The sequence below is a fragment of the Falco cherrug genome, chromosome 2, assembly GCF_023634085.1.
Source record: "Falco cherrug isolate bFalChe1 chromosome 2, bFalChe1.pri, whole genome shotgun sequence".
In the NCBI taxonomy this organism is placed as follows: Eukaryota; Metazoa; Chordata; class Aves; order Falconiformes; family Falconidae; genus Falco; species Falco cherrug.
In genome coordinates, this window is record NC_073698.1 from 2,426,916 (window position 1) to 2,451,769 (window position 24,854).

General features: G+C 46.1%; 1 protein-coding gene across 9 annotated transcripts in view; it reads left to right on the forward strand.

The window, feature by feature from the left end:
• Positions 1–24,854, forward strand: part of STIM1 (stromal interaction molecule 1) — a 106,558-nt gene that overhangs the window by 5,143 nt on the left and 76,561 nt on the right. The window lies entirely within an intron of this gene.

A 24,854-nucleotide genomic window follows, 5' to 3' on the forward strand; every position in this document is an offset into this window, starting at 1 on the left:
CAGAGCTGGGAGCCTGCTCACGAAACGTGCTTTTAATTGTCGGTAGGGAAACAGAAATCCTCAGCTCCGTGCCTTTTCCTTGCAGCAGCCTGGAGTTCTTACATGCAAAGGAAGGCCAGGCTGGACGGGGCTGGGAGCAGCCTGGGCTGGTGAAAGGTGTCCCTGCCCCTGGCAGGGGGGGTTGGAATTGGATGGTCTTTAAGCTGCCTTCCAACCCGAACCATTCAATGATGCTATGAAAAAACCTCAGTGAGCTGTGTGCAGTGAGCATTGCAGGTGAAGAAATAAATTGGTTTCTGAAGGGAAAAACTGCTGAAGCTGAAGCGCTGCTGGCCTGGGTGCAGGCCAGCCCAGCTAAGCACGACTTTCTGCTCGGCAGCAAGTAGAGCTTGTCAGCATCTGAATGGATCCGGACCTCCACTGCCATCATCCGCAGCCTGGATCGGCTCTGGAGGGTCCCGTCTGCTTGCAGGCTTCCAGGAGGGATAACGTGCCGGTTCAGTGCAGTAGAAAAAGGTGGTGGCGAGCATCTCTGAATCCTGATTGCAGTGGGGAGGTGCCGTCTTTGACCCTGCGTGGGTGCAGGGCTGCTGCCTCACAGAGCTTTTCAGGCTGATATGTTGGCAAGGACCCCGGGACCAAAGCTCATGGAGGGTTTTTGGTTGGAGTGGAAGGTGCGGGTGTGGACGTTCAGGTTAGTACAGATGAAAGTTGCTGCAGCAGTGTTGTTAAGGAGGCATTTTTGGCTTTGTGTACAGAGCTGGTTGGTGAGAACAAGGCAAGTCCCTGGAACCTTGGTATCAGGCAAACGATCGGGAACTCGGTGTCTGATTCCTGGGCAGGCAGATTGTTTCATCTGGGCGACGTGATGATTTATGCGAGTTAACTTTTTTTTCTTAATACTGACCGCATGCTAGCTGTTCTGTAACAAGTTGCTTTCTACATTCTTTTATACGTGATCCTAAATCCTTGGGCCAGTTCACATCCAGTCTGCTCCATTAAGGAATCTGGATCTCTGCAGTCCTTCTGAAGCAAGGTTTATGCCTCCAAGGAATTTCCAGATGAGTTATTTTTGGAGGCCCTGCAGAAGTGTGGCAGTCCTGGTGATTCAGCTGCTGACTTACTCTTCTCTCTTGAGCAGAGGCAGAGCAGGCAGGGAGCAGTCCAGAGACCTGGTCTCTAATAAAAGTAGGTGCTACAGGTGGGCTTTTCCTGCAAAAGAGGTATTTTTCACAACTGGTATGTTCTAGTTACTTCTGGGTTTAAAAACCTGCAGAGAGGCACGTGGCACCTTGCAGAGGAATAGCGGCTTACAGGTTGAAACCCAAAATGTGCAGATGAACGCAGTCAGGAAGGGATTTGTTCACTCCAAATGCAGCTAGTTTACACTGTAACTGCGGCGTGTCCCTTGCTGGGGTAGCTGGGAAGTTTGATGGTGCTCGCTGCTCTCTGCTAGCACAGCTTAAAGTCAATGCATCCTCTGAGATCACTTGGCCATTTGCTTTTTAGCTTTGAGAGCTGTTGCTTGCAGTTAAGTGCAGCGAATATCCCCAGACAGCACATGATGCTTTCTCTTGTGTGTTCCCTGCAAGCAAAAAATGAGGGTTGTGCTGTCTGCACACATCTATTGTAGCACAGGCTCTTACTGTGAAGCAGAGGTAGGTGTTGGATGGATTTCTGAAAGTGAAAGTGTTCATTTCTGACAGATTCTGGAAGTGAAAGGGTTCTTTTTGATGTGAGATTTGTGGGGTTTGGGTTGTTTTTTGGTTTGTTTGTTGTGTCTTTTTTTTTTTTTTTTTTTTTTGACATGCCATGATTTTCATGATAAACCATTTTGACAGCACCGGTCACTTTTCCCTGGAACACTGAAATTTTTCAGGCGACATGGGGAACTGTTGTTTGCAGAAGAGCAGAAGCATGAATTTTAGCAGTGTTGGCTTGTTCGGCTGGGTTGCTTAGATTCCTGTGCACACTTGAGGGATGCATCAACATACTTTATCAAGGTTTAGTATATGTTTCTGATTCCTAAGTTTGTTTGTTTGTTTGTTTTTTAGGTAAGGGTTTGAAATGAGTAGTTTTATCCATGGAGGAAAATAAGAGTTGGGGACTGAACTCCAGGAAAAATCCTGGCTTTGACTTGTTCCAAGACAAGCGTTGCTAGTGAGTGCTTAATCTTTAATCTTTTCCTGCCTATATAAATTTGGTTATGCTCAAAAGCACAGGAGCTGTTTCTCAAGGCATAGAAAGCAAGACGGAGGTGGTGCGTGTTTTAGAGCCAAGGGCAGCCAGTCCCACGGTCCGAGCCTCAGAGCAGTGTGGATCCCCAAAGGTGCTTGACCTCCTGAATCTCCCAGCAGCCTATTTTTGTGCTAAAGCACATGTTTCAGAAAAACACGGTGTCATGAAGAAGGCGGTCGGTCCCCCCGCCGCCGCGCAGGATGTGTTGACAGTCACCCTGCCGTTATTGTTTTCACCCGCTGACGGTTATTTTTAGCATGAATTTGTCTAGCTGCAGCTTCCAGCCCTGGGATCTTCAACATACACCCCCCCTCTAAAAGGGGCAAGAGAGGCTCCTCCTGGCCATGATTACAAATACTACTTTCAGGTGGTAGGTTTTTCCCCCCCTCTTTGCAGTTACTTGCTGTAATCTGTCAGTTGCCTAAGCCTAACCTATTGAATGCAAGTTTTGTTGGTTTTTCTGCTGGCAGTAGTCCATATCAGAACGTCATCTGGGGTTATGTCAAATGTTTTACATAAGTTTTATGTGTGTTGTCAGCTGTTTTGGTCAAATGTTTTTAAATTTTATTTCAATGAAAACAGTAGGCTTGCTCGATAGCCTGTTTTTCATTAAATTGCGTTAACTGTTACCAATGAGGTTGTTTCTAATTTTTTGCTTGATTTACCTTCTGTGCAGACCAGCCGCGGGTGGACAGGGAAATGTCATTGCTGCAGCTTATGCTGGGAACCTTCAGGTTGGGCTTCAGGTGTGCTTGTAGGAAATCCAAGGAAAACTGACTGTGAAGGGGCTGGGATTTGGATGACTGGGATTCATTCCTGGTTCCCTTAACGGTGATACTTTTCATCTTTAGCTGTCTGCTTTGCTGGATTCATACCTATTCTGTCTCCGTACAATAATACGGAAATCATAGAAGTATACATCCTCCTGAGCCTTACTTTGTTGTATATTGAGATTGCTTTCTGTGGCCTGAGATCCGTAGGGATGCAGGGCTGTATCTGCCATGCTCTGCCTGTGCTGGAGGTGGATTGGGGTCCTGTTTTGGTCCCTGTTCTGGCATCATTTAGACAGATTAGGGATCCTGGTATGGATTTTCCCTGTCTCTCTTTTCTGCAGCAGTTAAAAAATGGGCTCTGGGCAGCGAGGTGAGGGTGACCCATTTTCTGGGTGATGTGTGCCCAGGGGGCTGATGAGGGGCTGGACCCCCTGGGGCAGCAGTGGCTCAGGGAAGGGTTTGGCATTGACCTTTGCCAAGGCACAAAAGCTCCTCTTCCCTTTGCCATTCTGCCTGTGCCTGCCTTTTGCTCCCCTCTCTTGATTCCCTAGTCACAAGATTTCTGGAGTTGTCTTTGCTCTTGTTCAAGTGGTGTTTAATACACAGGATTCTCTCACCCCAGCCAGCGGGGGGTGGTTCGTTGTGTTATCAGAACACAAATTATAAAAATATTCCAAAAAAATGCTTTTGATGGTATCAAAACAAAACCCGAAAGCACATGCTCAGATTATTATGTTTGCCTGTAGCACGAAGAGTCTAAGCTACACAGAAGAGCAACATCAATGTTTAACAAAGTAAGTGTGATGGAGAGCTATAACCAGAAGCTTTTAACTAGTGATTAATTTTATAGGGGGCACAAAAAAATTTTTACTTTCTGGATGAGGATGCTGTGTCCAAGCACTGCAGCCGAGAACTCCTATACTTGTCAAGCTAAGATGCAGGGGTTTATTGAAAGTTAATCCCTGGCTGCAAAACCTCTAGCTTGGAAAGTGATCGGTTTTGGACTTTGAACTTGCAGTGAAATCTTTTGACATATGAACAGGTTGTGGTCTTGGTGTCTTTTGAAAGCTTGATGCAGTAATCTTGCAAAATGGGAAGGCAAACGGATGGTTACTTCTTTATCTACCAATTTAAATATTATTGTTGCTAGTTGCTTAGTTAATGAAACATTATGTTAGTGCATTTATTTCACAGTGCTGATGTTTACGTCACCTACCATGATGCCAAAAATTCACATTTGCCTTCTGTTCCTTTGCCAGAGCCTTTGATTTCATCCATCGCAGCAAGTAAGATGCTTTTATGAGTTGCCCTTAGAAAAAGTCTTACCAGTTGAAGTCAGGAGGTCAGCATAAAATTGGTGGTGTTGAGATACAAGCAGCTAATTGAGATACTGTTGATCTGTCTCTCTCTGATGTTCATTAACCTCCTGGTGGTGTGGAAGAAGGACCGTTGCAGGATTTCATCCCCTGTATTAGCATGCTGGAAACCTCTGAGTCCTCCTGTGACCTGCCCTGGATCGAAGCCTCGAGGAGGTACATGACCCAGCTTGTCAGAGCGCAGCAACCCTGCAGTAACTCTTACAACCCCATCTTTCCCACAGACCTGTAGGAGTTAATGAAATGCAGTGACCTGCTATGCTTTTCTTGCTTTATGATTAAATGCTTTTTAAAGGAGTCTTTGTCTCCAGGACTTTGCTACTGTGCCTTTTGCTTTAGCTGTAGTTAATTCTTTCTAGGTATGCACTTTCACTGAGTTAGAAGTTGCACGTGTGAGTAGCAGTTTTGGGCTGGGCAAGGGAGAACAGTTCTGAGAATACTTGGAAAACTCTGCCAGGAAATAGCGTTCTTGACCAGCTTGATTGGAAGCCTCAGTGGCTTGCACAGCCTTTACTTTGTTTAGGAACGAAACTCTTCTCGAGGAATCACCACTCGTGAGAGCTGGAGAAATTGTCTTTTTGGCATCAGATGTGGCCTCGTGTAGAAGAGGAGCAGGGCTGGATGGGCATTTGTTTGGGCTGGTAGTGCTGCTGGGGGGCTCCTGGCTCCCGCCTGCTGATTCTATTCCCTGTGTTGGCCCAGAAACTTGGAGCAATGCTCAGCTGGCTCAGAGAGTGGATTTTTTTATTCTGTTTAAAAAAAATTATTTATTTATTAGTTGGAAAAGCAACTTTCTTTCATGCCTCATGTGCCTCGGGTAATACTTTCAAACGGGGCAGCGCTGCTGTGGAGCTTGCAGTGCTGCTGCTGGGGTGCCGTCTGCTGTTGTGGGGCTGGAGCGCAGCAGCAGAGGAGGTGAGCTCTCTGGGGTATTTGTTTTCTCAGGAGTTCTGCCGGCGCAAATACATATAAAGCTTATGTTCAGACTTCCCAAGCTGCCTTGCAGCTTTTTCCCTCACCCCATCCCCGTGGGAGAGAAAAACCTGATTTTAACTTTGACTGCCTGGAAGGCAAAGGCAGGGGAGGCTGAGCAGGCGGAACACAGACCTGAGCATCAGAGCAGGCAGCCAGGGAACCGCGTGTTGTGGTCCAGAGATGCCTGGAGGAGAAAACAGATCTTGCAAGTGGCTGGAAACAGAGGCTGAATGTGGTTGGTGAGCCTTTTCTGTGTCTTCATTGCTGAATCCTCTTTTTCTCAGGGTTGCACCTTAGAGCCACCCCCATGTCTCTGTCCCCTGTGGTCTATGGCAGTCTGGAGCAGCTTTGGCTGTGCGGGGCTGTGCCATCACACAGTGTGGAGCAAGGCGTAACTCAGGTTGCTCCCTAACTGTGCAGTCCTGGAAGGAAGGAAAAAAAAAAAAACAACCAAAAAACAAAAAAACCACAGCAGACTTTCTTTATATCTTGCTTCAAACTGTGCCTTTTGGTTTGGCCTTTCCTGAAGTGATGCAGGGATATGTGTGTACATGTGTGCACACACAGGGAGTCCGAAGCAGCAATCCTTCTCTCCATCCTTTCCTCTCAGGAGGGAGTGAAACAATAAGTGGGTGATGAAGCCTCCTGACATCCCTTATGGTGTGGCTGGCAGGGTCTGTGATGCTCTGAGAGTCTTGGTGAAGCAGAGCATGCCTCATCTGAAAGGGAGTAAGAAAGAGGGGGGAAAAAAATTTGCTTTTCTGTTGCCTGCTCAGTTTGTGCTTGGCTCATGGACTGCTTGGTGTACATTTGTACATCATAATACTGTCCTTGCTAAGTGCTCTTGCCTCCTCTTCCTCCAGGCAGGGGACATATGTCTGTCCGGTGCATGCTGTGCTTTAGGCTGATACCACAGGGGAAACTGTTATCATGCAGTGAGTTTTATTTCAAGATCTGCCCGGTTTTTGGTTGAGGGGAAGTAAAAGGGCATCCTGGGGTAATTCCACACGGATTTGTTTGTGAAAAGGAGAGTGTATGAGCAGGTGATTGAAAAGCAAAAGTTTCCCTGTGAGGTTTTTCCTCTACTCCTAAAAGTTCTTTTGCTTATTCAGTTTGGAGGCTGCGCTCATTAAGAAAAGGTGCTGGCAGTGGCATTCGTCCCCTTGTAGTTTTCCAAGCCCAGGGTTCTCTCCAGCTCTTCTGCTTTCAACTGCTCGAATGTAACCAGCCTTGCATTTTGTATTTGAAAGTCCTCATTGCACAGCCTATTAGTGTTGAAAAAACCTGTTTACTTAATTAGCTTTGCTTTAAAAACAAAGCTAGATAGGGAGAAATAAACTTCTAAGCAAGCAGAACAAGCTGGAGACGGGGAATCGTGGTTCTTTCTGGGCAAGCTCTGGGATTCCTGCTGTAATGAACCTTTTGTACTTGGTGGGGTTCATTTTCCCTGGGTGCTCTGGTGGCGTTGAATCATGCTGGGGATACCTGCTGAGGCAGGAGCATGCTGGAGATGGGAGACAGGGCTTTAACCGCTGTTGGGGTGAAGGTCTGCAGTGTGAACTGGGAATCCCTCTGGTCCACAGCTTGAAAAGGAGATTTGACCATCCTTCATTATATTATCGTCAAGTGCTATTAATAACGTGGCTTTTTGACCTCTTATCTGTGCTCTCCCTGTTACAGGGTACTGCCATCGGGACCTTTTGTCTCCTCATCTCCTGCCCCGAGGACGTAGTTTGCTTCTGCAGTTTGAGATGTGGTTTATGTGTCTGTAGGCAGTGGCTGTCTAGCTGACCTGTTTGCCGTGATTCGCGTGTGTGATCAGATCCAACCAGCTTGCTCTTCCAGATTAATTTTTCCTTTACCTTCATTTTAATCAGCCCCTGCAGTCCTGCCTGATTAATTTTCTGGCACCTCCATAACTCCGGTTCATTTTTTAGCAGTTGATGCTGGCCCTCTGGTAGGCATAGACGATGAACTCTTTAATTAAGCCATTGCTCTGTTACTCCCACGGCACATGCGAGTCTTGAGAAGCTCCTGCTTCTAACTGTGAGCCTGTGTGTTAAAAACCATCATTGTGCCAGCACGGCTCACCTAGGAGTTGAGTGTTGGGCACCAGGGTGGGAGTGTTACCAGTGAATTGTTCTTTTAACTTCCTAAAACTAAATAAATACTAGCCCCTTGGCACCGACCCCTCTCTGGCAGCGGTTGTGTACTGAGGTGAGCTTTTCTGCGCTGTCCTTGCTGCGGAGCCTGGGAGCCGGGTGATAACCGGAGCGATGGCACAGCTTTGACCAGCCAAAATATTTGTTTTTACTGGCAGTTGCAGGACGAAGTACCCACCTCTACGATTGATACGAAAACGGTCAGAGGAACATAAGGAAGTCATTAAGATAGCCGTGCATGTTTTTGTATGTGAATTGTCTGTACTTGTTTGTTTGATCTTTATGAAATAGTATCAGGATGCTTGTTTGTTTGGATTATGGACCTATTTTTAAGTAACCTATTTTTTCCACTTTGGAAAATGCATTAGCTTGCTGTGTATCACAGACATTCTGTGCAGGCTGACTTTGGGAACCACTGAGTGTCCCTTGAAGCTGCTCTCTCATCAGCGTGAGTTGTTGCTTCTTCGCCTGGCAAGTATATACATTGCTAACCTTTGCTATAAGAGATGTCTGCAGGAGCCACAAAGGCAAATAGAGTGCTTCTTTGTAAGTGTGCTTTATCCTACCAAGGAGCTTTCTTTTATCTTAATTGCACTGTCCCTTCACTTTCGGGACTTGGAAAGGACAAGTGGCTTTGGTGATCCCAGCCAGCCTTCTGAACATGGAAGCAGTAGCAATCTGATAGGAAATGGTGATGTTTGTTAACAAGCACACGCTCACACCACATGTTTGCTGAAAAAGACACTATTTTTGTAGATAAGTATTTCTTACATCTTTTTCCCTGAAGGGCAGAGTTTTAAGGTCAGTTTAATTCATTCCTTCAGGTTTTGAGCTCTGGTGCCTGAAATTCTGTGATTCTCAGAGGATAGAAATAATAATAAACACGAGAACTCTAAGAATGTTCCTCGTCTGAATTACAAATGAACAGCTTGCTTGTTTGAACAGTCTGCCCCTTTGCTAGTCAAGTTAAGCTTTGTATTGCAGGGAAGGGAGAAATAATTCAGGATTAAAGCTGCTAAGCAATGCGTATGTTTAGATTTGTAAGTGCGCCAGTACATAATTAATGTGCAAGTAAGCCAAAGAAAACATTTTTTTTTTAACTTGATATAGAGAGATGGATGCAGGATAAAACCTGAATTTTGGTGGGGGGAAGAAATAATTTCTGGAAATACTATTTTCCAAGTAGCTGCTATTATTAATGCCGCCCAGGTGTTTTTCATTCTAGCTGCTTTGTGGTTTTAAGGCAGAAATCAAGGTGTGTCATCTTGTGCTGGCCTGAAGGACTTGTGCTTATTATTGAAAAGCTCCAGGGTTTCAAGTATGAGGATAACCTCCAGAACAGTCAGCCTGTTGAAGTATTATTCCTTCTTAATCCTGCATGCGATGGCTTTTCCTACCTACCGAGGATGTCAGTTAGCGCTGAGGGCTGGTGGCAGTTGTTACGGCTTATTGCTGAAGGAAAAAGCAATGTTAACAGGCTGTGCGGGTCCTTGGGGAGCCTTTAAGCTTTTTCCTCTCTGATATTTCTACAGCTGGATCAGTCTGACCCATCATTGGTGGCCCTGAGCTTGTAGGAAGTTAAATAAATTGGGAATAAAGCATTTATTTGATTAATAAATGGTGGTTGATTAAAGATCGCTGAGCATTTTGGAAAGGAGATAGCAATTTGCTGTTCCCCGTTATTTCACTGTGTATCTGAGGGGTATCGGGGCCGTGTCGGATGCAGGCAGCACCACAGCTGCTGAGCATCCCACAGTGTGGCATGCCTGGGATCATGCTGCTCTTGGAGGCTTCTTGTGGACTATGCCATTTCCTGAAGATTAGCACTCCATCTTTTATAGATAAACAGGTTTTCCTGTTTCTCGTTTGTGTTTGTTTTGTCATTAAGTAAAGAGGTGGAAAGATTTATTTTTGGGGGCACTCTGTGCCTCTCTTACGCCACAGGCAGCAGGATGAATTCTACAAAAGCCTTGCTTACAGCTGTTGATATGAGAAGTGGGAGGTGGGATCCCCTGTTATTTTTTTTTTTTTTTCTCCTACCTTTTTTTTCTTTTTCCCCCTCCCAGGAAAGGAGAGCAAATGTTTCATGCTCATGTGACTTAATAAGGGTGAGGCTCAACCCTATGAGTTTGTCTTTTAGAAGCTGTATCTTAATCTAAATGTCTAGTATTCCTGTGCCATCGCTGCAGAGATGGTTATCTTCAAATAGTTGTTTCATCTACCTGTATTAGATGGAAGAATTGCTCTCCAGAGGTACCTGTTCCTTTCTATGGGCTATAGAAGGAGCTTAAGCAGCTGGCCCTGGATGGACAAGGTGTCCCTTTTGCAGTGACGAGTGACATTGTCTTTGGACACTGCTTTGGAGTTCAGCTTTCTGAAGACGGCTCAGTCTTTGTCCTGCACCCTGCTTCCAGCTTGTTGCTGTTTGCTTTAGCGTTACAGTTTGGGTAAGTTGTCCAGCTGGTTTGTTTTTCATCTTGTGGCTATTTTCAGCCACTCAGCCTAACAAGGTGAAATGTCTGAGATGCTTTACTGTTCCCTGTGACCGTGCTATAAGGAGGTATACTGCTTCCCCTGGCAGGCTCCCTGGTGGGGGGGGCTTACCCCAGCCTTCTGGTAGCCGTCGGCTGTTTTCTGGCCATGGCTGTTTGCACTGCTTAGTCAGGTCTTTTGTAAGAACAACAGTCAGTTTTTGCACAGAGAGCTCCAAATCCCAGTGTTACAGTTGATCTTCTGAAACACTGTGGCCGGGTGTGCGGGGAGGATCCAGCACCTTGGCTAGAACAGACATAGCCAGGCTCTGCGTAGGAGAAGCAGCAGGAAAGCCCAGCGAGTAGTGCAGCCTTGCTGTAACTGCAGGGATGTGTGCAGTACCACTCCTGGTCCGTGCCAAGAGCATCTGGAAGTGCTCAAGGCCAGGTTGGACAGGGCTGTGAGCAACATGGTCTAGTGGAAGGTGCCCCTGCCCATGGCAGAGGGCTGGAATTTAATGATCTTTAAGGTCCCTTCCAGCCCAAACCATTCTATGATCTGTATGAGGTTGCCTGAGATGTGAGAGGAGGGGGACGTTTCACCCCACCTCTTCCTTAATACAGTTGTAAACATGTAATTTGTTCATTCTTGAAATTGTACTTGTGATTAACCTTTGGGGTTGGGAGAAACTCTCCGACCGTCATTGACACAGGTAAAATTAATTTCTAAACCAAACCCAACTCTTGCTCCTTGGTTAAAGTCCCAAGAGGACCTGTGAGCAAAGGTGGCTTCTCTCCAGTGTCTGCCAAACAGCTGCACTGGGGATGTCACTTCAGACTCCTCAGAGTTCCTTGCGGTCTCTAGTACATTTAACCTCATAATACTATACGATGTGGAAGCACTGGTCTTCCTGTTTCAAATGAAGGATTAAAGTGCAGAGATATCATTGTCATGCAGGAAGTCCTCTGGCAGAGCAGGGACTTGAACCCTCTTACAAATGTCAGCTTGGTGGCCCAGCCTGTGGGACATCCATCATTTCCTGGGCACTGCTTAAGAGGCAGTTTGTAATGAGGGAGTTCACCGAAATCTGTGCTGGCTTGTGAAGTAAATTTAGCACCTTGATGTCAATCTGTTCATCTGCTGGGTCAGCTACCTTCAGAGGGTCTCTGCAACACCTTCAGAAACATGTTGGGATGGAGAAGCAGCAAGCAGTTGTGAATAAAAGCATCTCCTAGGCTGTGCTGTGCTCTGCCCATCACCCTGCACTCCCAGTTTCACAGTGGGGCCTGACAGCATGCTGCTTCTCTGTCTGGAAGCTGACACCAGTGGTACTGGGCATCTCTGACCTGCAATACTTACGCTAATCTAGAAAGAGAATGGAAATTCAGCATTTGAATCTTAATAGCCAGAAGTAGGCTTCTTGTCTGTGTTAGCTCAGCAAATCGCTTTGTGGTGGTGTGGGGAAGTTTTGTTTTGGGGTATGACGTGTTTGGTAGCCAGCAAGGAGGCCGGGGTTGCCAGAGGCAAATTATGACCAATGAGGTGGTTGGCAGCTGCGTGTCCCTCCAGGATGCAGATTTCTGCGGGGAATGGTTTCCCTTTGTTTTGGTAACTATTCCATACCAATTTTCCTGGTCTTTCACAGGAAGAGGGTTTGCAGAAAACAGTTTGTGTTATGGATTTGAGCATTGCAGAGCTGGGCAGCCCTTTAAACGTGTGCCTGAAGGTCGGGTGTTCGATGTGATAGGGATGTGGCCTCCCATGGAGGTACAGCTCTGCTGCCATGTCCAAAATCCAGCTATCACCAGCATAATTTTTCTTATTTATAAATTCTCATCCACAGCAGCTTTAGCTGGTGTCTGGATGAGAACCGAAGGAGGAGTGAACAGTTGTTTGGCCAGCCTCCTGCCGGTGTAGCAGCAGGGATGCTCCTTGCTCCCGGCAAGCCTCTGAAAACAGGATCCGGCAGGACCACGAGGTTCCTGCAGCTGGCACGTGCCCAGAGGTCCTCATTTCTCACTCGTCCAGGCCTGTCTCTTGCAATTAAGTTTGAGAGCTGGCTGGTGGTAATACCAGTCTCAAAGATTAAAAAATACAATTCCAAAGAATTGTAATTAAAGCTAGAGAATGCGTTCTCTTCACTTGTGTTAGTTTTACTTTTAATTGCAGTTGTCTTCCAGCAACTTTCCATTATTTATTCAAAATGTAAATGAACAATTGTTACTACCATTATAAACCCATTTTACAGCCACCTTGTCTCCTGGTAGCGTTTGCGTGGGAACAGTGTATGTGGATGACGTGAGGTCTTCTTTTTTGATATTGCCTAAATTCTACTGAAATTACCAAGCTCCTGGTGGAAGGTTTGCTGACTTGGGGGGCAAACTACTACTGCAAATACAATTATATGGTTTCTTGGACATTGCACCGGAATAACATCTTAATAAATATATAAATTACATATTAATAAAAAGAGAAAACTTGCTTTGGAAAGCATGAAGGAAAAGGTTTTACTGTTCAGTAAAGTCTTTGTGTAAGTATTGGTGAAAGTGCACATGTAGGTTTCAGTGCAGAATGTGAGAAAGGAGACTTTAGTGGAGGGGAGTGCTAATACAGGATCAGGCAACTGCAGGAAGCAGAGGAGAAGAGCTCGTGGGATCTTTTCCCCTTTATGCTGATACTGGGACTAATGTTTTCTGCCTGAAGAGTTAAGAAACGATGGAGTATCTCTTTTTCTATTTAATGAGGTACTAAAAAAGATTCAGAGGAGTCCACACTTGTATTCCTGAAACACCTATGTGTTTGTGTTAGGATTTGGCAGAGAATTTTACTGGTAGCCAAAGTTACACCTTTAGTAAACAGAATTCTTTAACTTTAATGTAGCTGATGCTGAATAATGTATCAACATAACCCAGATCCAGTACAGCAGGACAGGAATAACTCAGAATTTTAAGCACTGACAGATTTATGGTTTTTTTCAGTCTAACGGATCCAAGTGCTACTGCTCAGATCCTGGTGCTGCCGCTCCCCCAGGCCCTGCAGAGATGGTGTCTGCCTGGGAGAGCTGCGAGGAATTACCACTCTCTGATGATGACATATTTTTTTTTTCAAAATGTAGATGTGGTGTAAATGTATAGTTCTTTGTAGGTCATTGTAAAGCAAGCAGTATTTTCACAGAGCTCCTATCATCAGATACAACCAGTTAATAAAAAAAGCAGCTCTATTTTCATCAGACAGCTGAAGGGAGGGAAGAGCAGCCTCAGCCCGCTGAGAGCAGGATGTCGCCTGACCAAAGACTGCGTCAGGCTGGAGGCTGCACAGAGGGAGTACAACCAAGCTGAAGAAGCTCCTTCTCCCTCAACGTGTTAATGTAACAAGGCAAATGGGTTGTGCCTGTGATGCAGTGGCCTGAAGATGAGCACTACAACTCTTCTCCGCTTCTATGGATGCTGTAATAGCTGGTAAAAAGCCCAGAGAGTAAAAGCTGCTAAAGCTGTGATAGTTTTGGCTTTGCTGGTGCTTCTGACTCTGATGCTTAATGATCCGCTGCCTTCGAGGTATGACTCTAGAAAATGGAAGGGACTTAGAAGAGATTTATCAGTAGCCTAATGATTGCTAAACTTAGTTGCCTGTTTCCTGGCTCGGAGTGTGCGGAAATGCTGTAGAGGTGATAGTTCTGCTGTTGGGAAATAAATATTACCAGCACATCCCGTGGCAATGGTCCTGTGCTTGTACTGGTCAAAAGGCTTTGGCAGGACAGAGTTTATAGGGAAAAAACCAATATATCCTTTTGTTTTTGTTGTTCAGCTGAAGTAGCCTGAAAAAATCAGGCAAAACTTTTTCAGCACAAATGTTTTCTCCCTGCCCCCTTCCCTCCCAAGTGAAGCTGAAGTCTTTGTTTTTGCCCAGTTTCAGCTGAAATCTTTGCTTCAATAGGACCAGAAGCCATTTTTGCTGCAGCTCCCCTGTAACTCTTTAAACAGAGCGGGTATGTTTTCCACTGAATCATCCAGCCTGTGTCCATAAAATCTTCATTCTTTACAGATGTGAGCAGGGCAGTCACTTGCTGTATTGACAGTGTCATTATAATTACCTTCTTTGTGTCTCTTTTTGCAAGAGACCAGATGCATGTTTCTGTTAGGGTTTAACTATTTTTAAGCTGTCTGTGATGGTAATAGTGTTCTTTTATTCTCTTCCTATTTGTACACTAATCACAATATTTTCAATTTGAATACTGAAAACTACTGTCTCAGGTTCGGTGGTTTATGTCATGTGAAAAGTCATGGTCCCTCCTATATGTGTTTCATAATAATAATTTTTTAAAATAAGTCAAGGCTATTTTTTTCTCATTTAGAAGTACATAACTTAAATAGCTTCTTCAATAGCTTCTTCTATTGTTGGAAGCTGTGCTAGTCTATAATTAACTTAAAATTAAGTGTTCTGTTTCTGAATACAGTTAATGGACACTGAAGTTGATTACTCATGTTGGTCATAAACTATTATAAGCTGCTGTTTGATTCAGCTTGACATTTCTATTCTGATATTTGATGTTTCAGCACTTGAAGTGCTTTGCTGTAGGGGCTTTAAAGTTCAAAGAAACCTTCTTGATAAGAATATCGTTATCCTAAGGAGATGTTCTAATACATGCTATTCCCATTGAAGTGTGTCCAGCCCTTGGTATGTGTGTGGCTGCTGCTGGCATGGCCAGGAGGACACAGAGCACAGGCGCCAGTGAGGAGCGGGGTCAGGCTGCTGGGAGCATCTCGCCATGGCAGCGAGCCGACCTCGATGACCACATACGTCTCTTCCATTTCTAATTTCTGATTCGGTGGCCTGCCAGCTGTAAGCTGCATTGCAGGCACCCACACGTGTAGGAAGGTATGTGAGGGGGGAGGGCAAATAACTTCTGTAATCCCAAACCAAATATAAAGTTCTACTGGGAATCATTCCTTAACCAGAGGCTGGATAATGCTTAGTGACACAAGGGTCTCGTACCGTCGCACCTGAATTGTAAACCCATCTGCGTGGAGGATTTTCGGAATGCCGAAGAACAAGTCTGCTTAATTTATTATTTTGCCCTCCCTGTGCTGTTCTGCACGCCCGAGCACCTGCTGTGCTGTGGAAGCACGCCTGGCTGCTGGCTTTGGGGGGCCAAAGCTCCGACATTTCTCAATTCAGACTCTCCTGTTCCTTTATTCAGTCGTATGTGATCTATCCTTCTCATTGAAACTGTGGGGCGAGTTTCTTACTGAATAAATAGTTATGGAAAAGATACTGTTTGTTCAGCTGAAATAATGACAAATGGGGTCAACCTCAACTCCAGTCTTTTGGAGTTGTGCCTGGGGTGGCTTTGAATGGTGATTTCCATCCTTGGTATTTATAAAAAAATGAAGAGAGATTGATCATGTAGTTTCTGTTGCGAAAGCTAGCTGGGAGTTCAGGAGCCAGTGATTAGATCAACTGTTGTGCAGGCTTAAATAGCACATCCAACACCTATCATACAGTGCTCGCTTTGCCAAGGTGCAGTAAAGTGCGTGCGTGTACTGCAGAGCTGTAATGTGGAGAAACTGTGTCAGTAATGCTCAGTCTCTTGAGAAGGCGGAAAGAGGATTTCCCTGTAATGTGCAAATGTGCGGCGTTTGCTCTGGAGGTCTGCGTTACCTGTAAGACTTGTGGAGAAAACAAAAGGTAAAGATAAATGATGCATGGGGTTGTGTGGTTTGAGGTGCTGGAACCCTGAAGGATGGAGGTCCTCCGAGGTGATGGTGCTGGGGTGCTGTCTGTCCTGAAGCCAGCTTCATGGAACACCCTGGCTACAGTTTTTGATTAAGGCATCTTTTGCTTCCTCTGGCATTTCCTTAAGTCGTGCATCCTCTCCAAATTACTGCTGGCAGGCTCAAACGTGGTGTTCTGTGGTCAAACACAGCAGTAATGTCTCTTGAGCTGTGCAGCGTAAGCCAAATAGGGGCTTTTAACCCAGCCCAGGGCTCCATGTACTGTGTTAACATGCTGCGTGTGGCTGTTGGGCCCTTGCAGCCCGCCACCCTGGCTGACTGGTGTTTGGAAAATTGCATCTCTTCTGTTTTAAGTTACCCTAAAACTGCATCCTTCTTGCACACCTCTGTGGGAGCATGGCCGTGTTTTGGACAACAGCATGTTGCAAAACCTGTGATACAGTCTCTCTGGTCTGCTTAGCGGGAAGCAGCAGTGCAGACAGCTAAATTTTGGCTTAAAAATGACAGGGAAGAAGGTGAGCTGTCGCACTGTGGGTGAACCCTAATGTCTGGTCAAACCTACAAGGATGGGCCCTGTTTTCAGCAGCTGCTGTGCTGCCAGGTTGCAGTGAAAGCGTATGTGCAGGGTAGGCTGGGGGAGGATTAAACAATGCAATTTAACAAAGTCAGTGGAACCAGCTGCGATACCAATGGAGCTGTGCTAAGGAAAAATTTGGTATATTCTAGTTTCTTCCTTGGGTGTTTTACTTATACAACAACATTGCTTTAAAATGCTGAACATCAACACGGATTGCATCATGCTGAAACTCTTCCCTGTGTGTCCAAGATGAGGACCACGTCGTCCAATGAGTTGTCAGCTTGCCTTTTAAAGCCATTTTATTAATGTGAATAGCCTTGAAAGTTTTTGAAAGACTGTCTTCGGGGGAAGGAGCAGATGTGGGTTGTGATCACTCTGAAATCGCTGCTGTTCCAGAAAGCTCTAATGGCTATACCATCCTCTGATCTGCAGGCAAGCCAGGCTTGGGAGCTTGGCTCTTAGTATTTTTTCAAGCAAAGGGAGAGGTTTCAAAAGATGCTGAGCTGACTGAATAACAGCTTGCTGTTGCTGAGAAGAGTTTCCTCCTTCCCTCCTGCTTTTGGCAGCGCCTGCTCCTGTACCCTCGGCAGTTTGGTGCTCAGCAGAAGCAGTCGGTCTTGCACAGCCCTGGGGTGTGTGTGTGTCTCACTGTGGTGGTGTTAGGTCTGTGAGTGGGCTGCCCGACTAATGCTGATGAGGTTTGATCAGAACAGACATCTGTGCTTGGTGTGGACATGCAGGGCTGACAGCCAGCCAGCCTCGAAGTCCTCTGGTTTTGTAGCTCATAGGCGGCGACACAGGCATCTCTGGGTTGTGTTGCCTTCTGCTGCCCCAGGCTGAGTGCAGTCAGCACTGCTGGGACCCCTCTGGAATGAGGAGCCTCGTGGTTTCAGTGCCCTTAGTCACCATTCTGCTCTATGAAGTTTCTCTTTCCCTTGTCACCTACAGAAAAAACCCACTATTAAATTTATTATTATTGTGAGAGTACTTTGCAGGTGTGAATCTCCCCGCTCTGTCCTGCAAAAGGAGTGTTTCCATTTTCCAGCATTACAAATACCTGATTTAACCCGTGTTCCACAATGAGTCATTTCAAGACTTTTTTTTTTTCCCCCCTTTTTTTTTCTTAGTAACAACCTTTATTAGTGAGATGGCATCAGCTCAGCTTCCAGCCAGGCAGGCCAGATTTACTGACAGCGTGGTGGCCGCGCTCAGCAGCGCTGTGCCAGCATATGCCTTCCCGCACCTATGCAGCAGCACTGCTCAAAGTAGAGGTTTAATTTTTTATTTTGGCTTTGTGTTCGAAGATGGCATCTGTCCCTTTGGAGCAGAAAAATTATAATTTAGGAACGCCTGCCTTGTAACAGCATGCTTAGGACTGTTGCTGTTTGCAGATTCTCTGACATGTTTTTCTCCTGGTATACTTGCAGTGTGCTGTACTTGCATGCTGTCATCTCTGTACTCTTGTTACCCGTGACTGGGTTATTAAAGGGGGAGAGTACACCCGGGGACAGGGAAGCATGGCTCTGCCTCTTCCCAAGCCATCTGTGTTTCCTGCAGGTCGTGAGCGTGATGTTTTCCAGTGGTGGATCACCGTCAGTTGGAGGCCAGGCTGGCAAGTGGCTTCCTCCTTCCCTGTGTTGCTTCCTCTGGATGAGGGCTGTTTGGGCTTCTGGGGAAGCTGGCCTTGGAGCTGATGTAACCCAAAGTGCTCCTTCTTTGCTTGAGCAACATGTTTGGTTGGCAAGTTAAAAATTAAAAAAATCTTGTTTCCCTAATGTGAATAGTCTTTGCCTACTAATAAAGAGTTTTTATTTTAATTTTTGCCACCGTTGGTCCTCCTAGTTGCTGCTTTTTATGTTCTGCTGCACTGTGTACTGAGCACTGTCACCTGGCAGTAACTAGTCCCAGCACAAGTGAAGTACATGGCTATTAGCTTAAATCTTTTATGTCAGTGGAGATGTGCTGGGTTGTCTGGGAAAAGCCTGTCCCCTACCCTGTAGGGCTGCCATGGGGAGGTCAGATGGTCCCTCTTGCAGGAGGGGAGCTTTGTGAATGCTCTCCTGCAGCTTTTTGTGCAGAGTGATGTTGCTTTCTTCTTCCTTTACCTTTATCCCTTGCTCTTTTTGTTACCGTTTAACAAGTTAGGTGTGAAATCTGGTAGAACTGGATTGCTAAGAGCACTTCCTAGGTAGTGCCCAACACATCCAGGATCTTGTTCTGGTATGGGGTTCCTGACTGTTGCTGTTGCATGCATGGAACTGAACTGGGTCTGCAAGCACCAAGAATAACAAAACTTGGGTTTTCTGCAGATTTGTGTCATTGTAGAATGGTTTGGGTTGGAAGGGATCTTTGAACATTGTCTAGTCCAACACCCCTGCCACGGGTCGGGACATCTTCCACAGGACCAGGTTGCTCAAAGCTCCGTCCAGCCTGGCCTTGAACGCTTCCAGGAAAGTGTCCTTTGTTCATGAGCCCCTTCCTCCTTCTCCTCTTCCTCCTCCTGCTTTCCTCTCCCCATCTCTTTCCCTGTCTCACCTCGTGCTGCAGCTTTCTCCTCCACCATCTGATGGGACCATGGGTGGCCCATGTGTGCCTGCTGACCTCAGGTCCCCCCTTCACCAATGTCCTGAAGCTGGTGGAAAGCATTGGAGAACTGTATTTGAGACATTTCTTTGGTCGAGTTTGGGGAAGTAGGAGGATAATAAGATGATTGGAAAGCATTGGGTTTTTTCTGAAGAAGTCAAGGTAGCAGTTGCATAATGTTCTTGAGGTTTTTTGCAGAATGTCGTTTTCCTACTAGGTCTGCCTGTGGGTGCTGTGGCAGGCAGCATCTCACCTTAGGATGATGGCCTTGGTCCATTAAAGAGTTGTGCTCTTAAATGGGAGAGAAACAGTTGGCTGGATTCAGGAGGAAAAAAGGTCTTGTAAATGAGAGAACTTTTTAAGGTACAGAAATGTGTTTCCAGTGAGCTTGCTGGATGCAGCAGTGCAGTTATCCCACATGATGGTTTATTTGCGAGCAGCAGCTGATTCCTTCTTGCTGCAGGAAAGACACCCAGAGCAGAGTGTGTGCCATCTCTGAAAGGGCACAATGAGCAAAGGCTGTTGTTGCTGCGTTTTCTGCTCTCCAGAGTTTCTGTGAAAATTTAAATCATCAGTTTGTGGTAAGACACATGAGGGATAAATAAGGTTAAAACTGGGAGAAGCTGTCCTTGTATGGCAGCATGGGAATGGTGCTGCCTCACTTGAACTAATTGTGCAGAAGCTTGTCTGTGAATGGATTACGGGGAGTCCTCAGTTCCTGGGCTGTTGTGAGAGGAGGAGGAGGATGGGCAATGCATGCAAGAGGTCCTTCTGGCTTGTCTACGTAGGATGCTCTTCTTCCTGATCCAATGTGCTCCTTCCGCTGTCCTCAGAGTCTGTGAAGATGAGATGGATGGGACTTCAGCTCAGGGGCAGGGGATTCTGGAAGAAGGAGCAGAAGAAAAGGACACCATTGAAAAAGCCCCATGGCTCTGGAAGCTTTGTTTTGGTCCAGTATTGAGTATTGCCAAGATGTAGCTGATAAAGAGACTTGGGATGTAAGCCTGGTCTTTCGGTCAATTCTCTGCTGTCCATCTGATAAATGTATAAATTTCCGAAACCCTCCACCCCTGCCACTGCTGTTATTGGAAATCCCTTTTTAAATGCCTAAGGAAACTCCCCAAACTAATGAATTGAAAATTCAATAAAATGTAATGGGAATATATTAGCGTGACCCATCTCTAGCCAGAGGAGCTGTTTGGGTCTGAAGTGCTTCGCCATTGAGATGTCAAACCCTTGCAGAAATCAAGCCTTGAAAGGAAGGCTTGGTTGGATTGTTGGAGCTGCTGTCTGCAGTTCTGCTTGCTAGCCGAACCAAGGATAACCTAGAATGAAGAATTTAGTTCTCCAGTTATAGTAAGTAGGCTCACCTTTTCCTGTGCTTTCCTTCCTCTGCAGTGGGGAATGTAAGGCAGCAGTGCTTTGGACTGGAACTAATCTGTTAGCTGTATGTTCTGTGTGCACCTGCTACGGGCTGCTGTGAAAGGTTTAATTCAGCAAGGGGTTAGTTTATCTCTGAAGCAATCACATTTCACTTAAAGTTGCTTTAAATCTTGTTCAGCACCTTTAGTTTGTGCTACCTACGTGGACAGGCACACTCGACTTTTAGGAGCAATCTATGGCTGTTTTTTTCTTCCTGAAGTTGCTGTGTTTATGGCTTATGTGCATCCAGCTGTGCAGGAAAACTGCTTTACAGGCTGCTCATGGTAGCTGGGAAGAAGTCAGCACCCGCTTGCAGGTGCATAAACCTAAGATGCTGTTTCTCTTATCTCTTTCCACATCCTGTTAAAAAAAAAAAGTAAGCAAGAGATAAGGGAGGAAGAATGAAAAGATAGTTTCTGTGAAGTGGGGGATTAACTACTCCCTTCCAGCATTATGAGCACAACTTAATATTCCTGAGCTAGACTGGGAGATGCCTGGTCCCCCTAAGCTGAACGAAATACTAATAAACAAGACACTGGTTCAGCCTTGAAGTGCAACTTCTATATAGAAAGCTCTTGCTAAAAAGGACTATCTTTTTCCTTTTAGAAGTGATTTTAATTTTGACAAGTTAGGATGTAATATTTAAAATCATGGAATTGTTTAGGTTGGGAAAGACCTTTAAGATTGTCAAGTCCAGCTGTTAACCCAGCACTGCCAAGTCTGCCCCTAAACCATGGCCCTAAGTAAAAGCAGGTCCCTAATTTAGGCAATGGGAGGACAGAGAGAAGATGGAGTGAGGCTCTTCTGAGGTTTGCAAGGATAGGGCAAGAGGGGGTGAGCACAAATCACAGCAGGGCAACTTCTGATTAGACATTAAGGATGTGTTTTCATAGTGAAGGTAGTTGGCCATTGAAGCTGGGACTCGGAGAGGTGGTGGAACCTCCAGCCCTGGAGATACCTGAACGCAACTGGATGGGGCCATGGGCAAGCTCATCTAAATTTGACTTGATTTGCCAGAGAGGTTGGAGCAGATGAACTCCAGAGGTCCCTTCCCGCTGAAGTGATTTACATGGCATATGTAATTGCTACAAATAGAGCAGATTTTTTTGCATGGTGTAATTGCTGCTCATCTGGTTATGCCCATATCCTTCCCTTGCTTATTGACATGTTTCATTACATGTTATGTCAGGGAGACCATTAGAAATGCTTGTCTGAATCATCTGGGAAGCCAAAAGGAGCACAGGGTCAAGAAGTTGCTTTATGGGAACTGTGCTCTGCAACCCCTGCTTGCACTGGGTCACCTGCAGCAGGTTGTCCTGCACCAAATAATGGTGCCTCATCTTGTCTCAGTGTTTCCTGATGCCTCTTAGTTGTGTGTAATGGATGAGAGCAGTAGGAGTTGTATGCGTGAAGATACAAGGAAGTTACATACCCTTCGATATCCAAATAGTAGAACTATCCAAGTATTAGAAGTACAAGTAGCTGCAATGCAAAAGCTGCTTTTTGTGCCTAAGCTTGCTGCTGCTTGCAACTGCTTTTCTCAGTTAGACTGATGTGTGTCTACAAGGAATTGAATGTGAACCCAATTAGAATGAAGAAATAACCTCCAAATTTTGCAGATAACTTTTTGAAGCAGTCTTAATATTAGTAATAAGGATCAAATTTTAACAACAACAACAAAAAAAAAGCAGCAACAAACCAAACAAGAAAGTCAGACTGCCACTATTCTAGCTAAAGGCAAAAATCATGGGGTAGAGTGCATTTTTGACCTGATTTACTTGCATGTACATTCTTGTACTTCAGTGTCAGCTGATGTAATCAGTTGGGTTGCGTCACTGTGGGGATGACATAATTCAGGAGACAGTGACCTGCCCTGAAATAGCCTGTTTGAAGGAGAAGAAAATTGAGTTAGGAGTGTGAGTGATAAGGGAAAAAGTTTACTTTGGCGGAAATCTGTGGTTGGAGCAGGCTGGTTGCAGGAGCATGCGTGGTCCTCCATGATACGAGCTACTGCCTGCCCCAGCCCCTGCCTCACAGTGCCCTGTGGATGCTCTTTACTAAGTGTCCCACGGGTCCTGAAGCCTTTACTTTGAAGAAGAGTATTGCATGTTGAAGGATCACTTTGCCATAAGGGTTTATGAAAGCCTGTGCGCCAAGCGATGCTCCACTTTGCACTTCATGCTTGGCTTGCAGTTGGTAGTTTTTGAAATAACACATTGCAAGGGTGCTTTGGGGCAGCCCTTGGAAGCAGTGTTCTAGCCACCACAGCCAGTCTGCCCTGTGCCAGCTCCCTCCTGCATCTCCCGAGGTGCCAGTGAGTTGTGGGGCTCCTTGGGGAGCTGTGCCATGGAGCGGGGCCAGCGGCTGACCCACTCGTGCTGTGTCTGTGGGGTGGTTGCACGGGACGGCCTGTGTCATGGCTGTGGTGGCAGCAAGGGCTGGGGAGCAGCTGCAGGTACCCGCACTGCCTGGAGCCTGTTTGGTTGCCGTGATTCTGCAAGTTCTGTCACACTTTATGTGACTTTTTGGAGGTAGCTGGAGTAGCGCTGACTTGTGCTTGGGTTGACACTGGTGACGAGCATGTTTAGACTGGGGGTAAAACCACCTTCGTGCCGCAAAGAAGCGGAACGGCTCAGCTTTGAGCTGGTCTGGCATATTCTCTTCTTTTGGAGACACAACCACAGCATTGAGGTGCTCCTTCCCAGCCTGCAGAATACTTTAGACTTATTTAAACTCTCCTTAATTTTGTAGGTTCTCTGAAGTCTTGTATCTCCTTTGATCCTAGGGTTGGCCTCCAAAAGTTAGCTGTGGCCAGGGTGGATAGAGCCAGCGTCAGTTTCAGGTTTGTTGCTGAGGCTCACAGGTGTAGGGTGCTGTCCCGCCGTCCCCCCCATGCCTCTGGCATTACCCTCTGCTTTCGAGCAGCAGCAGGGTTTGAGCCAGGAAACAACCACATGCAAATTGCTGTAGTCTGTGCAGGTCACATCAAATCATGGGGAGTGCTGGAGAGCAGAAATGTCCCTTGAAGGGACCTGGACAAGCAGGAGAAGTGGGCTGTCAGGCACTTCTGTTAAACTTGAAGCTTAATAAAAGATAATGCAAAGGCTTGCATCTGGGACAGAATAATTCTGCTCGACAGTGCGGGCTGAAGGCTGACTCTGTGGGAAGCTGCTATGTGGAAGAGGATCTGGGAATCCTGGTGAAGAAGTTGCCCATGGGCAGAGAGCCCTTTGGTAAGGAGGGTGGGAGGAGATCCATCAGGTCCAGAGAGGAGGTCCTCCCCTTCATCAGGCAGTTATGAAGCTGCACCTGGATGCTGTGCTGACTTTGGGGCTCCCCAGCACAGAAAAAGTGTGGATGTGCTGGTGTGAGTCTAGCAGAGCCACCATGGTGGCTGGGGGACAGGGGACGGTTCAGCCCGGGGCAGAGGAGACCTCACTGCTGCCTGCAGTCACCCCATGGTAGTGTCCAGCGACGGAGCCAGACCCTTTCCCAAAGTGCTCGGTGCTGGCAGGAGAGCAGCATGCATGGGCTGCAACACGGGAACCCTGACCAGACGTTAGTGAGGGGGAAATTTACTGTAGGAGCAGCCAAACACTGAAAGGGCCCAGAGAGGTGGTGGGGTCTCCATCCCGAGCAACCTGACCTGATTTAGACCTGCTTTGGTAGTTGAACCTGGATGAGCTCTGGAGGTCCCTTGTTACCTATGCGCTATTCCATGACTGTGGTTTTGTCATTCTAGGATTCTGTAATTTTAATTGACATCTTTCTTGTATAACGCATTGCTTTGGTGGTAACTTTGACTAGCCTTGGGGTAGATACCGTTGTATTCTGGTCTTGCCTGAATAATAAAATTAGCATTGTTTGTATTAGGTGTTAGGCATTTATTAAATAAATACCCTCTGAGCGCAAGAGGGGAATTAAATATTTCTCTGCGACCTTGTGACAGCTACCAAAATTTTTGCTTCTTTTGCAATATGAAATTATGTATCTTTAGCTCTTCTTGCTCCCAGTATTTTTTGCAGCATATATCACATACTGGAGCACCAAGAGCCAGGGACTGGAAATCCCTGGCTTTGGGCGAGTGCTGCTGCAATAATGGCTTGTGGGGGTCAAAGATGATGAGATGGGAAGGCAGAAATATCGTAGGTTTTTCTTTGATTTCTTTGGCGTCTCAAATTTTTCAGGCAGGAATGACTCACTCATCCATTATGTGGTTTCCTGACTTCTAGCAATTTCTCTTTCACTTAAAAAATAATAATAATTATTAGTTTTGCATCACCATGTGCAGCAGCCAGCATTCAAAGCTGTGTACTGTGGGCTGTGGCTGACTGGAGCAGCTGAGTCATGTCTGGTACAGGTTTTCAGACCGATGTTGATGTCTTCCCACCCCTCACCGACTTGTCTTTTAGATTATCCATAAGGCTGGTTTTGGCCGTGTCATGATCTCTTTGCCTCTTTATAGAGCTGCAGTGTTGTTGATCCTGGGTCCTGGAGAACAGGACCTGGATCCCCTTGGGTGCAGGGACTGCGGGCCGCCTGCA